Source organism: Pezoporus occidentalis, unplaced genomic scaffold, assembly GCF_034315485.1.
Source record: "Pezoporus occidentalis ecotype Australia unplaced genomic scaffold, CSIRO_AGI_Poc_V1 ctg92, whole genome shotgun sequence".
In the NCBI taxonomy this organism is placed as follows: Eukaryota; Metazoa; Chordata; class Aves; order Psittaciformes; family Psittacidae; genus Pezoporus; species Pezoporus occidentalis.
Genome location: NW_026916284.1, coordinates 2,403,915 through 2,420,528, shown reverse-complemented (window position 1 = coordinate 2,420,528; position 16,614 = coordinate 2,403,915).

Sequence of the window (16,614 nt, the reverse complement as noted above, 5' to 3'; positions counted from 1 at the left end):
CAGCCAGGCAGGTACCTGTGGTGCCCTATTTTTAGATGTATTTCCTTCAAAATGACAGGGCACTGTGGTTTCCTCTCCTCCCTATCACAGCAGCCAGCCCTCTGCTCGCAGCGGAGCTCCACTACTCATGGAATTAGTTCCCTTCGCTGAGAAAAAGAGCATTTGCTCTGCTGTGAGTATCCATGAGGCTGGGAAAAGCACCGTGTGTTTGCTGCAGGATTATTTTCCCCTTGGTTTTATAAGGACTTGGCTGGAGGCACGGAGCATCAATGGGAATGCCAAAGTTCCCAGCCCAAAACAGCCTTAACGGGCTCAAAGGTTTAAACCAGGGGCTGCCATTATCCCTGGAAATCTTTAATCCAGTGTGGGGCATCTCCCTGGGCTGGAGCTGCTGAGCATCACACCTGCATCATGTCGGAGCAGAGGATCCCTTCTGAGCGTCAGGGTTTGGATGTGATGGAAGGCAGCAGTGAGGCTCTTCAGGTCATCATCTGAAGGTGTAGTAGAGATGGGCACTGTACAGAGGGTGCCAGCAGCATCTGGAGATCCCACCTCGTGCATCCAGCAGTTGGGATTAGTTTTTCCTTCCTGCAGCCCTGTGATTCTGGAGGATTCTCAGCTCTTCTATAAAACCTCCTTGACATTTCCAACTGTTTGTTGGGAAAAGCCTGAAAACAGGAATCCTAAAGGGTAACAACCAGAAGAGAAATAAAGACCTGGTAATATATGGGCTTCCTTCTTCGAAAATCCTGACCAATCGTAAGTCATTTTTATGACTGTGCTTAACTGCCTCCTGCATGGAGCTTAGGTTTATGGTAAATATGGATTCACAACTGCTGGGCAGTGGAGGGAAACGCACTGCCTGTGGCTTCCGAAAGGCTCAGATCAGGCTGCGGAAGGAGCTCGTCACAGAGCTGCCCTTGGTTGGCGTTTAAGGGGTCCTGGGACGAGCCTTTTGGCTCAACACAGGTTTCTCAGTGGAAGTCTCCCCATGCTGGAGGTGGGATGTGTTCGCAGTAAGCGGGGCTGCAGCCGGGATGCCTGGGGCTGCAGATGCAGATGGGCAGGGGGTGAAGAAAGAGAGACAGGGAAGAACAGCAGAGGAGGAGGGAGAGGTGAGCTGTGGTAAGGCTGGATCACGGCTCTGGCTGTGGGGAGAGCTTTCCACTGAGCCTGCAACAAGTCCTCTCCCCGTTCATCCCAGCGCTGCAGTCTGCACCCCTCATGGTCTGGACCAGGCTCGGCTGCCTCCCAGCCCGAGCACCAGGCCCATGTGGTGGGGTGAGACACAGGGTGCTGGGACGAGGGAAGGCAGAGAGCCATGAAGATGGAAAGAATTAAAAACCAGCCAGAGAAGTGGAAATAAGATGAAGTCCAAGAGCGAGGCGTGATGGACCACGAAGCATCCTTCTAGGATGCAGCGAATGATTTTCCCCCTCCCCAAAGCACCAGGGCGAGGGGATGGGATCATCCGTCTTCATTACATCCCCAGAATAGGCTCTGTCAGGTTACACTGTAAAACTAATCAATATTCCCTGCGGCATTGCTGGCTGCGGCTCCCAGCACAGGAGCAGCAGGGCACCGGGTGCCACACACCATTCCTGGGCACTGCAACAACACCCCACAGAAGTGCATTGATCTGGGGAGCAAAACTCCCCACCAAGCCCCATTTACCCCATTGCAATCGCACAACCCCACTTGCACTGCAAACCTGACTCACGCGCAGTGACCCTGAGCTCATGCGCACAGCAAGGCGCTTCCCTCCACAGGGATATTCTGGAGCAAAGGGAAGGGAAGGGAAGGGCTGTGCTATGGACATCGCTCTGCTCTTCAGTGCAGCCTGGACCAGTCTGGTACCCAGCGCCTTGTGCCCAATGCATCCAGTACTGTTTTTCCCTGATGCTCCTTGTCTCTGCCCAGCCCTGCTCAATCCACATGTACAGGGCCATGGAGCTAACAAAGCTGGGAAATGAAGGTCAAGATTCAGTCCTGGGGTGCTGCTGGATTGCTCCTGAGAAGCACCAGCATGAAGACAGACCCCTGGGCTGATGGGAGACCCTCAGGGCAGACACAACCTGGTCCCACAGGTCTTTGGGTTTTCACTGGGGGATGCTGCAAGCAAACCGGGCTGGGGGGACACCATTGGAGGTAACTGCCCAACAGCAGGGACCTCGTATGGTCCATGCCCACCCTACGGACTGGTCCCAGGGCAGGAGCGAGCTCCAGGGAGCTTCACCCCATCTGTTTCCAAGGCAGCTTCCAAAGCAATCACTGCTGCGCCGTGCCCGGGCTCCTGCTGCCAGCACAAGGCTCTCCAAGACAAGCCCCATCCATCTTGCTCTGAGCCTGGCTAAAAATAAGCCAATAAAGCAGCAATCACCTCGGAGCAGCAGCGGCTCCATCAGCGCGGGGCGAGAGGAGGCACCTGAGCCCCGGCTCTGCTGGGTGAGCTACAACCCCTGCCTGCTCCCTCCACCATGGCACAACATGGAGAGAGCCAGCATGGATGCACATGGGGCTGCCCCATGCTCCTGCCAGCCCTGGCTCTGCTTCGCTGGGCTTCTGATATAGGAACATAAAATCAGCCAGGTTGGAAAAGCCCTTTAAGATCAAGTCCAACCCTAACCCCAGCACTGCCAAGGCCACCACTGACCCATGGCACTGAGGCCTTGTCTCCACGCTGTGTGAGCACTTGCAGGGACGGTGCCTGCAGCCCTGCCATGGGCAGCCTCTTCCAATGCCTGAGCACCCTCTGGGGCAGGAATTGTTCCTCAGCTCCATCTAAACCTGCCCTGGTGCAGCTTGAGGCCCTTTCCTCTTGTCCCATCCCTTGTTCCTTGGGAGCAGAGCCCAGCCCCTCCTGGCTCCATCCTCCTCTCAGGCAGTTGTCGGGAGCCATCAGGTCCCCACTGAGCCTTCTCGTCTCCAGACTGAACCCCCCAGGTTCAGCCCCACCAGTGCCTGGTACAAGGGACAATCCCTGCCCTGGCCCTGCTGTGACTATTGCTGATATAGTCTGGAATGCTGCTGAAGATGCTCCTCAGGGCCCCATGGCACACGTGCTGGCATGGGATGCAGGATCCGAGCTCTGGCACTGCTGGGAGGAGCAGAGGAGATGTGTTTATTGCAGCACTGGTAGCTTTGCCCCTCTCCCCTGTCCCAGCAGCTCCTATAACCCGACTCTGGGTCTCCTCCACACTGCTCGTGTGCCTCTGCCCATGCAGATGCTGGCCGAGGGGCAGCTCCACCCTGCTCCAATGCGCTGGGTTTCCTTTGCAAACGCTCATTTGTCATGTACATCTCCTGGCATCTCTGTAAAGGGTAGATTAATTTCGGGGAGCTCTCAGATCCAATTTCCTCTGGCAATGGCTCTATTAGGCCGTGCGCAGCAGAGATACCGGCTCCCGTCCTCCTGCTGCTCCTGATGGAATTTGATTCCGCGCTGCCAAATCTGCAGGGCTGCAAACACATTCTCACTTGATTAATGTGAGCAATTTCTGCTTGAAAGGAGGTTGAAATGAGCAGCCGAGGGGAAGCGAGCGGTGAGGGTTCCCCAGCCCTCCTCCTCCTCCTCCTCCCCATCCCTCGCTGCTCTTCCCTTTACATGGGCTGGCAGAGAAACGCGACCGCTGGCCCCGGTTCAAGAGCAGCAGAAGGTGCTGGGGCGGGGGGGGGCACCTCGGTGCAGGCGGGACCCGGGACCCGGGATGCGGCTGGGACCCGGCTCCGGCCGGGGGAGAGGAGATGGATTCGCCCCCCCGCCGGGGTCGGGATCGGGGGTTACACAATGGGGGCACAAGGGGGCGCACGCGAGGGGGGGTGTGAGGGAAAAGGGGATCCGGTCGTGAGGGAAGATGGGCGAGAAAGGTGAGGGAGGGGGAAGGGGAAAGGGAAGGGAAAGGGAAAGGAGAAAGGGAAGGGAAAGGGAAAGGGAAAGGGAAAGGGAAAGGGAAGGGGAAGGGAAAGGGGAAAGGGAGAAAAGGGAAGTGAAGGGGAAAGGGAAGGGAAAGGGGAAAGGGAGAAAAGGGAAGTGAAGGGGAAAGGGAAGGGGAAAGGGGTGAGGGGAAAAGGCAAGGAGAACACAAGAGGGGTCCCCGTCACCGGGCGGGGGAGGCCCTGCCCCAGCCTGGCTCCCGCCACTCCGGCTGTGAGGGACGATGCCATCAGCGAGGCATCGATCCCAGCTTCCCATCCCCACCCTTGGGTCCCCAGGGCCCAACCTGCCCCTGCGGGCCAAGGACACCCTGCTCCCAGCACAGCACCCGCACCCAGCCTTTCTCATCCCCTCAGGCACATCCCCTGCGGCTGCTGCAGACCCTTCTCGTGGTTCTGCAGGGGGAGAGCCCATCGCCCCATGGTGAGCACCCCCTGCCTCAGCACTGACCACACCAGAGCCTGCCCCTCAGCCAGGGTCTCTGTAGGGCACCACTGGGGGTCCTTCCCCAGAGAAACCCTGTCCCTGAGGAGCAGCCGCGGCTTCGTGTCTCCTTCCCGATGTATTTGCATGAGGAAGGAGGGAGTCGCATCCTAATCTGGCAAAATGTCAGCAGTGATTCAGAGCCGAGGCGAGCAGCAGGGAGAGGCGGCCCACACGCGAGGGATGCTTCTGATTTCCAAATGTCAGCGTGTCCTTTAATTAAACGCTGATTAACAGGGGACGTGCTCCCGCGCGGTGGGACCGGCGCGCCTCCTGCTACCAACACGCTCCCACAGAGAGCCCAGCGCTGCCGCCAGCCTGCCCGCTCCCATGGGATGCTGCCAGAGAGCTGGAATGACCCTGCCCGAGCCACGCTTTGCACCACACTGGGGGCACCAAAAGGGGCTGCGCAGCTTGGCGGTGGCATCCAAGCTTCCCACACCCAGATCCCTGCTGTCTTGTCTGAGCTGGGATCCTGCCGCTGAGGACGGCTCCCCAAGTGGAAGCTGCGTTGGATCTGGTTTAGTGGAACTCGAGGTGCCGTGGATGCTCTTACTTTGAGCAGCTTTCTTCCTCCTCAGCTCCGCAGGCTGCACAGACCCTTTTGCCTTCCGAGCCCCCTGTCCCACTGCATGCAAGGAGCCTCTCACGCAAGCAGAGCCTGCCAAGGAGGTGGCAGGGCTGAGCTCACATGCCAGACAAAGAAATAGCCTATAATCACAATCACACCTTTCAGTGCCAGAGCTCAGAGCGGCAGCGTTCCATGCTCATCCTCCCATCTCCACACTGCGCGCATCCCTGCCAGCACCCACAGAGGGTCTGTGCTCCCTTCCCGCAGCTGTAGGGCTGGAGATGTGGGTTTGGGTGGCCAGCAGCTCCGGGGGCCACCGTTCCCCGTTCCCCATTGCGATGTGCAACAAGTGCTCCGCAGCCACGCTGCCTATTCCCAAGCGCCACCTGATGGCATCATCTCCACAAAGGCTTTGTTAGACCGCGCTCATCCCAGCACAGGCACAGGAACCGGCGCTGGCACCAGGGGGACGTGGGACCCCTTGTGAGCAGCCCTGGTCCCAGCACCCAGCCCGGGATGGGGCAGGCCAAAGCCCCAGTGAACGCATCATCTGCTCTGCTCAGGACCACAGAGGTTCTTCCAGGCTCCCTGGATCCTGCTGGCCCTGCCTGGGACATCCCAACAGCTCCTCTGACCCCTCTTTAATCGTCCGTGGTGTGCCTGGGAAGCAGGTCTGTGCTGCTGAACATGAGCGTGAAGGGCACAGGAATCCCTGGGGCAGCAGGTCCTGAGCACCTCCCACACGGCAAAGGGAGGAAAGTCGCTGTCTCCTGCTGCCAGACAAGGGGGTTTTCCACCCTGGAGCCACCTCCACCACCCTTTGCCTCCCCAGAGACCTTTGTGGGGTCCCTTCAGCAGCAGCTCAGGTCCCCTCCCAGCCAAGAGGAGAGGGTCTCCCCCGCACAGCCAACAGTGCATCAGAGGCATCCTTCAGGCCTCCCCTCTCCCCAAACCAGCGCCTTTCGGGTCAGGGGCCTTAGGTGAGTGATGGCAGTGCTGGCTCAGGGTCCTCTTTGAGTGGGTGCTATCCCTGCTCACTGCCTCCTCCTGCCCCTTCCCTCCTTTTCCCTGGGAGCCAGAGGAAAGGCACCCGTTTGGGTGAGCCCCCATTGCATCCCGAGCACCTGTGTGCTAGCAGGGCAGCACCCGACTCCCCAAGGATGATTTCCAGCTGGGATCCCTGCTCTGCATCCAGCACAAGCCAACCCCGCATCCAGAGCCCATCAGCCCAGAGGTGCCACCCCCTGTCCTGCTGCGCTCCCAGGTCATGCTTTGGCCTCTGCTCCCCATCTGGGCACACACGAGCACACCAAGACACCCAACCAAGGCACCCAGGTGAAGAGATGCAGCAAAGTGTTTTGTGCTGGGAGGGATGGGGACAGGATGCAGGGGAAGGGAGGTGGTGGTGGTGGTAGGAAGAGGGGATGAATCATTTGGAGGGAGCCAGATTTCCATATTCCCCCTGCTGGAAAATTAAAGTCTGCTCTGAGTTTGCATCCCAAATGTGATTGCTTTCGGATCCCTGCCTTGGAAGGCACGTACCTCTCTCAGCAGCCAGCTCTGCCGGGATCAGGGTCCATGCTGTCTACCTGTCAGCGGGCTCTTCCTTCTGTTCACGCTGAGCATCCTATTTTCTTTGAACACCGAGGTAGTTAAAAGCTGCAACTTAAGGACTCGAAGGAGGGGTAGAGGTGGACTGAGCAGGAGAAGCAGCTATTGGCTCTGCCTCTCCGGCTGTTCTGCCGCTGGGCTGGGCTGAACATGTGTCATCCTGCCCCTTGGTTCCCCTCTTTCCCCATCACTGTCCTTCCCCGCTTCATGCCAGGAAGGAGGTGAGCTGGTGCTGGGTTATGGTCCTTGCGGGCAGATGCTGCTGGAGCTGCCCCGCTCCCTGCCTGTGCCATGGCATATGGTGCCTGAGGGCTCATTTCCTAGGGCTCATATGGTGACTGGCAGGTTTCTCACCGTGCTTTAGCAGGCCCTTGGTTAACCCCCAGTCCTTCCTTAGTGCCAAGTGTCCGTATGGGCTGAGCAAAGCACTTCCCGATCCTTACTTCCTTATTAAGGAAAGCTCTTCCTTCAAGCTCCAGCCAGGACAGAGAGATCCATGTCCTGCCTTTAAAGCTGCCTCTCCCCTCGTTACAGCACGTAAGGTGTGCTGCTGGGAGGACAACCTGGGCTTGGTTCAGACCCTGCCTACCTGTTACCTGTCAGCCCCATGCGGGATCGCCCTGCTGAGTGAAGTAGCTGAATGTTCCAATCAGTGTCAATGTGAGGATCCAGCTCCTCTGCAGGGCTGCAGACAGAGGTGGAGTTGTTGAGCTCCCTTTAGGCCCAGCTGGGAAAGGGCTCCTGCAGCCACAGCCCCTTCCCTTGCAAAACCTGAATGATGAGAAATCAGTGCCCCCCTTTGACAAGTCCCTGCCTGGTGACAAGAGCCGCTGTGCCTCTTGGGTGACAGGCACCATTTCCAACACCACACGTTGTGCTTGCAGATCAGTCTGCTCACTCTTCTGCATTCATTACCGATTCCTCACGGGAATAGCTTGGAGGCTGCAGGCTCTTCTGAGCCTGGGTCGGGGACTGCGTGTTTGAGCACAAACAGCTCCTAGCACGCGCAGCGCTGGCTGCAACAGCAGCAATGTCACCGCTGTGCCTCCATCTCCTACCAGCCAGGCCCTGCTGCTGCTGCTGCTGCTGCTCCTCAGGGCAGGGGCAGCACAGGGAGCAGGCAGCCCCTCGCCTGGAGGCTTGTGCTCAATGAATGATTGTGGAGAAGCAGCTGCTGGAGGATGCGAACACGCTTCCCACCTCAAATCCAGCTCCGCGTCTCGCTGCGGCATCGCCATGGCGTTGCGGTCCTCTGGCTGGCATCGGAAGGAGCAGTCACGCTGCGCTGTGCACATGAGCATGGCGAATGGATTTGCCATCTGCATGGACTTTGCTCTTTAACAAAAGGCAAAACTACCGGAGATGTAATCACTTTACATCGCTGCTGTTACCAAACAACACTGAGCCTCGCTCAGGCCTAGCGAACACTCCATCAGTCACCTTTGTTCGGGCAGAGGGGATCCTTAGGGCAGCAGGTGCCATCAGGGAAATCCTGTTTTGTCCTTCAGCAAGGAGCATCCCATTACCTGTGCAGGAATTAAACACTCAGCTATTCATTTGATGCACAGGATGAAGATTCCGGCAGCACCTCTGCACCTGGGGCACTGCCTCCTATAGATCCTGGCCAGAGGAAACCTCCAGGAACAGGTAAAGCTGACAGACATGGTGAGGGGCTGATCCCATCAGTGCAGCACTTGGGCAAGCAGGATGGTGAATGCAAGGACTCTGCTGATCACAAATGGGTGTTTGCATCCCCTGCAAGCCACAGGAGAGCTGCATCTAAGCTGTTAATGTTGAGAGAATTGTAAGAGAGCAATTACATCCTCTAAGGGGCACATATTGAGCTGGATTTCTGCAGCGTTTGCTGAGCTGCACCCAGGGCAGAAGTGACGGGTGGTTGTCCATCCTTGGGGATACTCCAGGGGGACAGAGCTGCCCTGAACCACAGCGTTCTCACAAAGCCCCCCATGGTTCCTGCAGCAGCGGGGATCAGCGCCCGGTTTTGGGGTGCTTTACCAGAATCCACCCATAGCGGGCAGCAGGGCCAGAGGCTGCTCATGGGAGCAGTGAGGCGCTGCCTCGCTGAGAGAGCGATCATTTGTCTCAACCCCTTTAATGTGCGGTGACCCTGTGCAATGCCCAGCCAAAACCTCTGTGTCCCAGCAGCAAACCTGAAGGGTTTCTCTAGAGCATTAAAGCCCAGGCAGCTCCCGCAGCCGAGCAGAACTCAAGTGCCCACGTTTGAGATGCTGCTGGCGGCGGAAGCGGGATGGGGATGCACGCAGGGATCTGACCCCCTGCCCTGCAGCGTTCCCCATGGACCACCACGGGCACACGGCCGTGGGCTCAGGGCTCTTCCGCCCCTTCCCCGCCTGCTGCCCGCGCAGGCACAGCGCGGGGTGATGCTGCCCTCCCGCAGAACAGGTTCAGCAGCTTCAGTGCCCCAGGCTGAGCTTGGCCAGCGCTCGTGTACCTGAGTGTGTGCACGCGTGGGCTGCGAGGGCGGTGTTTTAACACACAGGGGCTGCTTTAGCCCCTCCCCAGCCCTGCAGCACCTCCAGACCGTGCCCCATCCTTGGCAGTGCTCGAGGCCAGGTTGGACACAGGGGCTTGGAGCAAGCTGCTCCAGTGGAAGGGGTCCCTGCCCGTGGCAGGGGCTGGAGCTGGAGGAGGTTTAAGCTGCCTTCCAATCCAGACCATTCCGTGATTCTATGCTCGCCCTATGGGATACACCAGTGCTGGTCCCTGCATGCTGGGAAGCCTGGGCTCCGCTGCCTGCTGTGTGCACTGGTGACGGGATGCTCTGCGCTGCCCCAGCACCCAGGCAGCACCGGGGCTGAGCAGAGGCACTGGGTTCCCCGGTCCAGCCTGGGTGAAGGCAATGGAGCGAGCAGAATGGGTGGCCTGGCCCTGTTTGTGTCCGCTTAGGTGCAGGCTCTGGAGTCATTTCTCCAGAGGACCACGAGGTGGAAGCATTTTCCATCAACTCCCGAGATGATCCCGGATCCTGGGGAAAACCTGCGTCTGACTTGGGAACAGGGAGGGACAGGGCAGCCCAGGAGCTGTGTCAAGGTGAAAAGGGCTCAAGCAGGGGCACAGGCACAGGGGTAAAATCCCCTTCTCCAGGAAAAGGCTCCTGTAACCATCCCTGATGCTCGCTGCTTGCTACGCAGGATGCACCTCCGAGGCAGGAATGCAGAGGCACACACTGCACAGGCCATGCACCATGCTCCGGAGCATTGCTCCATGCAGTAGTAACCTCTGGACCCCAGATGCTGAGCCCCGACATCCCGGGTTCCTCTTTGCCTTCCTCTAAGCAGAACGCCAGCTGTGTGGATGTGGGGCAGCTCTGTGCAGCCCACTTCCCTGGCACAGGAGGGCCAGCACAGGCATCCCCATGCTTGTCCATTGCCTCCCCGTGCGCCGTGTCCTGCTGCTCATGGGGCTGTGAGCCTGCTGGGACCTGCCTCTGCTTGCCTGGGAGGCTTTACCTGGGGGCATGGCAGGGGCCAGGTAAGAGCCAGGAGCAGGGTTGGGCACGGTGGAGCTCAGCCCTTGTTCCTCGTGCCTGCTATGGGGTGCTGAGTCATGGCCCATCAGCCGTGCCTTATCTAGGCAGCAGCAGGGATCACTGGAGCCAGGCACCGGCCTGCAGGGAGGTTCCCAGCTCAAGGGAGATGTCTGATGGTGCTCTCCCAGCCCAAGAGCCCGGCTGCTGTCAGCCAGGCTCTGCCCCACACTATATTGGGAACACAGCCACCGTGATGCCATTCCTCAGCCATCAGCCTATGCAGTGGTACCGTGCTCTGTGGCAAAGCCTCGGTGCCTGTGCTGAAAGCACTCGTCTCCCTCAAGCACTTTATAAATGAGGCACGGAGCAGCAGTGAAATCACTGGGATTCACCTGTGTGTGACGAGGGCTCTGCTCAGTGCTCCGCTCCACCAACCCTCCCATCGACCTTCACCTCTTCTCCACTTGTGGCTCTGGACTTGGGCATTTCCTTGTTAGCTGCAGGTGTGGAAAGCTTAAACATGGTGAAACCAGGGAGCAGATCATACACAGAGCCAGCTAAATAGAGATACACAGCAGGTAATCCCGCAGCCAGGAGGTGCCTGGCTTCCAAGCAGCACCAGGACCCACACTCCTTGCCTGGCTCCAGAGCCAGTTTGGTCCAGCATCCCTGTATGTGACAGGATAAATGTACAGGGCCCAGCTTGGTATGCAAAACTGCCTTGACATTTCGCTTCCCTTGTGTTTGTTTAATAAGTAAACAGCTAAAAATAAGCTGGTTTTACCCAAGGGGCTTTTGAGTAGCACTAAACCAAGAGAGCGAAGGCTATATATTGTGTAACAAAGCTGTACGCTGGGGAACAGAACTGGTATTTCCCTCTCAGCTTTACATCAGAGTAGTGTGATGGAAGGTGGACGCAGAAGTGTTGTATTCAAGCACAGGTTTCCATAGAGCCTGTTGGGATGGAGATAGGAGCTGACACTGAGGAGCACAGACCTCAGGAGCTCACACACAGCCCCATCAGGGGCACCCCATGCCCTGGGTGTTGGTGGCTGCCGCCCCCAGCAGCCGCACTGGGAGTTTTTTGGGGATGCTGTTGCTGCAGCAACAGACTGGTCAGTGGGTGGTGTGGGGTGAACATCAGCTCCATGTTCACCCATCAGACCCATAGGGGCTGCAAGGGCTCCAGCTTGGCTGGCACAAGCACCAGCATACCCAGGAAGGTGGGACTGCACGGATTCCACTTCCAGCTATCCAAGCATCTTTCTTGGGTGTATCCCCACCATTCCTGCCCTCTCCAGGGTGCTTTGCTCTGTGCTCCACCATGCATGTGTCTGGCACTGCAGTTCAAGCCCTTTCCCTCTTCTTGGTCTCGCATTTATCCTCCCTCTAATACCCGCTGAAGTTTCTGCCTGCATCAATGTTTTGGGATGAAAATAGTTACAGACTGAGGCAAGCAGCAGATCCTGGCTTAGCATCCCGAGGCTGCTGCAGCCAGCGGGGAGGGAGTCCCTTTCTGGTGCCACCCAAGCTGTTCTTGCTGAGCAGTGCCAGCCTGCTGCCAGGGCTCCTCCTCTTCCATCCATCCATCCAACCCTGTGGCCAAAGGCTCCATAGAGTCCTTATCATTCTTTAGCCAGACCTCCTGCACTGCCTACACTGAAGGATTGCATCCTGCTAATAGAGGTCTTAATGGAAAACCCCATCTGATGCTGGTTTTGATCACTGGTCCCAGTCCAAGCAGGGACTCCCACTTCCCGTCAGCAGGAAAGCACCAGACACTGCTGGTGTTTCTGGTGTACACTGGTGCAGAGAAGCGTCTGGGCTGTTAGGTTTGCCCAGGCACGTTGCCCTGCAGTACCTTAACCCCAGTGCTCCTTGCTCCCAAGAGGAAGCAGAGATTCAAGCCCTTGTGTGCTTGCTCACCTCCTCCCAGCAGGGAGGACTGTGTTCCGGTGCAGCTCACCCTTGCAAAGGGGAAGCTTTGTCACTGAGTCAGTGGGAGAGATGGGTTGTCCTGGGACAAAGACAGACTTCTCCCTGCCCTTGCTTCACGGGGGGTGAGGAGGGACAAGGTCCACTCCCAGGAGCAAACTCCTTTGGGAATGGTGCTGGGCTGCTTTTGAACGGCAGCGCTGGCGCCTGGGCTCCTCTCTGCAGAGCCGAGGGGCTTTAACCCCTGCAGACAACATCTGAACCCCATTTGAACCCATCACCCCTTGTCCTATTGCTACGAAGATCAGTGCTGTTAGGAGGTGCCAGCCCCATCTCTATGTGCCAGCCCTACCTTGGCACTGGGGCTTCCTCTCTCTGCTCTGGCACATGGACAGGGTGCTGGCAGCCCGAAGGGAAACACCAACGGCAGAGGCCAAAACCCCTTCCAGGCACACCACTGGCAGGGCAATGGATGCTTCTGGTCCAGAGCTACTTGCTGGGGGAGAAGTTCTGGTGCCTGTTGTACCGGGTGCATGTCTCTGGCTTTGCCCATGGTGCTGCTGGGGTCTCTTCACTGACAGGAGCATCCTGCAGGAAACACTTGGGGCACACTTTGGACCTTTCTCCCCCATTTGGCAGCTCCTGGTTGCTACGTGCGTGTATCTCTGGTGTGGATTGGTGGATGTGTTGTTATGGTGATGCTCCATGGAGATGCTGCTGGATTCACCAGTTTGCTGTTGGCCTGATGGCTGCCAGGGTCAGCCGTGCTCCGGCTGACTGTACAGTGTGAACGTGTCACCCAGCATGGCAACAACACTGCTTTGCACCGAGTTTAGTTTAGGGTGGTTGGTGCTCACAGGGAGCTCTTGTGCGGGACAAGAGCAGGCTGCGGTTCTTCTGGGCTCAGTTGTGAATCCCAGCTTGGTTTGTGTTGGAAGGGACCTTAAAGCTCATCCAGCTCCAACCCCTGCCATGGGCAGGGACCCCTTCCACTGGAGCAGCTTGCTCCAAGCCCCTGTGTCCAACCTGCAGGGACAGCATTGGGTGCCTTTGGCCTCTAGAAGTGGCCATGAGCAGATCCGGACACTCCGGGCTGGCCTGGAGTTAGGCAAGGGCTCACATCCCAGTTTTCCTTGACTTAGCAGCCAGCTTTTAGACTGAAGCAGGCTGCTTGCTGCTGAAATGCAGTGCTGGTCTCCAGGCAATGATTTCCACATGCCTGCCTGTGCACAAGAGAGGGCCATGGGCAGGGGAAGCATTGAACACATTCTCTTTCCATGACTCGGTGCTTGTGTCGCTATTGAATGGCAGGGCAGCAGGAAGGGAGCTGCTGCCTGGATGCAGTCACTGTAAAACATCCCCTGCAGACCTACACACAGCAGCACACATGCATGTCCATGTGAGGTTGGTAGGGGGGAAGGCGTGCCTGGGAGCTGCTGGGGATCTGGAGGGATCTGCAACTCAGACCTGCTCTGTGGGCAGGGGAATGAGGATGGAGGAGCACGGAGAAAGCAGGTGAAACCCGTGGGAGCTGAGCTGTGATTCCAAGTCAAGCACATTCCTGTTGCTGCTGTTTATTGCTCCAGTCTAAGCTGTCAGGTTCAATATACTTCTGTATTTCCTGGGATTGCCAGGACTCTCATGTGAGAGAACTGGGTTGCAGATTGGAGCTCCCAGACCTCTCCAAGGGAGACAGTGATGCCCACTGGGTACACACTGTTCGGAGGCTGTATCTTCATTAACTCTCTCTTACTGGGCCTGGCACATCATTGCTCAGTTCCTTTTGACATCTTCATTCCAGTCAGCTCCCTTCTAAGCACATCCAAATGACTCCCACAGGCTTTGATTCCAGCCTGGAGATGGTGTAGGGGAGCTCCTGCCTCTCACAGGGTGCTACACGAGGCACCTGCAGTGGGCAGGCAGGCAGGGTGCCCCCAGTCTGGGCACTGGGATTAAATGGGGGCTAACAGCTTACAGCAGATACTATGTAAGAGGACAGGCTGCCCCCTTCCACCTTATGCATTTGGAGCCTTGGTATCACCTCTGCTCAGCTCTTTGCCCTTGCATTGGCCATGGGTCTGAGGTGCTCTCTCCATCACCCCGAGACTGTGCTGGCTCCCCAGCATCCGCGGTCCCTCTCTTGCATCTCTGCAGTGGTGTTTGCTGACAAGAAGGGTTCTGGAGAGGAGCAGCCCTGGCAACCCCCTTGGGTCTGTGTTTGAAATGCTGCTCAGGATGCTGCAGCCTTCCCTGCTGCTCCTGGAAACCACTGCAGCCTGCTTGGTGCCTGCAGCCTGTGGAGCAAGGCACCGTTGCCCCTGGCTTAGCACAGGAGCCCAGCTCAGCACCTCTGGCTGCTGTGGTTTCAGGAGGGGCGAAGAGGGATGTGGTGAACAGCAGAGATGGGATCACTTCTACCTGGAGGATGCCCTCGCACTGTGCCAATGGCATGAGCAGCTCAGAGCCATCATCCTGGGTTACGGACGTCACAGCCCTGTGTGGTTCCAGTCTCCATCAAGCCTGACCCCTGCTTGCTGCAGCTTTCCCTCTTCTCCCCCCTCTCCAAGCAAGGGCACAGCTGGGCTGAGGGGCTGTTTGCAAGGAGGTGACAGCGGATGGGCCCCGGGGGGAGGAAGATCTTCAAAAGGTGCAATTCCTATCAAGAGGGAGAGCAGGAAGGGATCCCAAGGCAAAGGATGTGCTGGGAACTGCATAACTGGGAGAAGGAGAAGGATTTGCTGAGCAAAGTCTCCTCCAGCATGAGCTGAGGTGATCACAACCACAGACACACTGTCTGCTCTTAGACGAGATTAGGAGCAATTCCTTCTCTGCCTCTGTGTTTGAGAACCTCCCTGCAGGCGCTGCCTTGCAAGCACTGCTGAGCACTGCAGAGGCACCCGCTGCTGGGTGCCAAGTCCAACACCAGCGACCTCAGCCTGCGTTGCCTTTCACAGAGCACACATTAAGGGACAGTTTGCTCTGGGCTGTTCCCGGTGGAACAGACCCAGCCCCATTACACAGGGCAGAGTCTCGGTGGTGCCGCAGCAGTCTGGCAGGGAGATGCTCTGTGCTCCTGTCCCTTGTGCTGGTGAGCATCAGGCTGGGACGCAGCTCCCTCCCACCACTCTCTAAGGTGCATGTCCAGGGGTCCCTGCTGGGAGCTTCCCTTCTCCACACCCTCCTCCCAAAGCCACCCCTGCCAGGCTTACAGCAACCCCTTCCTGATGCTTATTGTCAGTTATGTCTATGAGGGATGTTATGCACCAGTAACAGTCACTGAGCTCCTGTCTGTCCACTAATGGCTTGTAATGTTTTTGTCCCTTTCACATTGCTTTCCCTTGGAGCTGGTTTCTCTGTCCATCTCCAGTTTGGGGGCTTTCCCTCCTTCAGCCACAGCTTTTGCTGGAGATCTCCTTTGCTTTTTGATTTAAAGTGGACTCAGTGGTGTCATAGCTGTGACATGGAGCATGTGGCAGCAGGTGTTACGCTGAGGGCTGTGCTGTGCTGGGAAAGGCACACTGCTTGAGATACCTCCCTCCTGCAGACATCTCCCCTTTAAGTGGAGGAGGTGGGCAAGGATGGAAGTCAGAGCCATGCCAGAGCCTGCAGGAAACATGCTGGTTCCTGCAGCCGGTGGCATGAAGGGAGCGTGACGGTAACGTCACCCCGGGCTGCGCTGACTCTGCAGCACACATGACCAGGTACTCATTGACCAGGGCTAGGGGAGGGCCTCTGGGTCTCCCCCTTTGCTGCTCCTCCCTGCGCCCTGCGGTGCGGGGCACAAGCCAGCTGCTCGCCCTGTGTCACAGAGGATGGGCCTCACCCCTGCTGCAGCCATCGTGCCCCAGCCTCAAGCCCGAGCTCTGCAGGGGCAGTTCCAGCCCACTGAGCCCTGTGAGCTCAGCTGGGTCCTCGCTCCCGTGCTCCCTGACTGCACTGACTGAAGAGCTGGTGTCAGATGCTTGACCCCAGCCACAGAGCAGATGAGCATTACTCAGGGCTTCAGGTCCGGGCTCGGTGTTGCCATGGGGCAGGCTAAAGTGAACAAACAAAATGGGTCCTGGTAAAACACCCCTTTCCTCCACGGGGGCTCAGATTTTACACTTCGGCAGTGCCATCTGTGAAGCACTTCCCTGTTCTTCCAAGTGTCTCCCAGCAAGCTTGATGGTTCCAAGTCCACTGAGACTCCCACACGCTAAGAGGAAAAGGGAAAAGAGTTCTGCTAGCAACAGAACGAAGGAAGCCCAAATATACACCTTCTGCACAACCTTCCTTGTGGAATCTGGGAAGGAGAAAATCCTGTATAAGCTCCTGTATGCTTCCCTGCAATAGGATTTCCTGCAGAGCTTGTGCCCCCTTTCCTCTTCCTCACCAGCTCTGTGCTCTCCAGCTTCCCACTCTCCATACTCTCTGGAGATGGATTTTGTTCCTTCCTTGCCGAGGTGTCCCGGGGGCATCCCTCTGCCTTCCCCCTCCCCATGAAACCTCCAGCACATGCCCCAGATTTAGGCATAATACCCACTAATTACAAACACTCTCCTGACAGACAGGATGCTCTGGAGGGGGAAG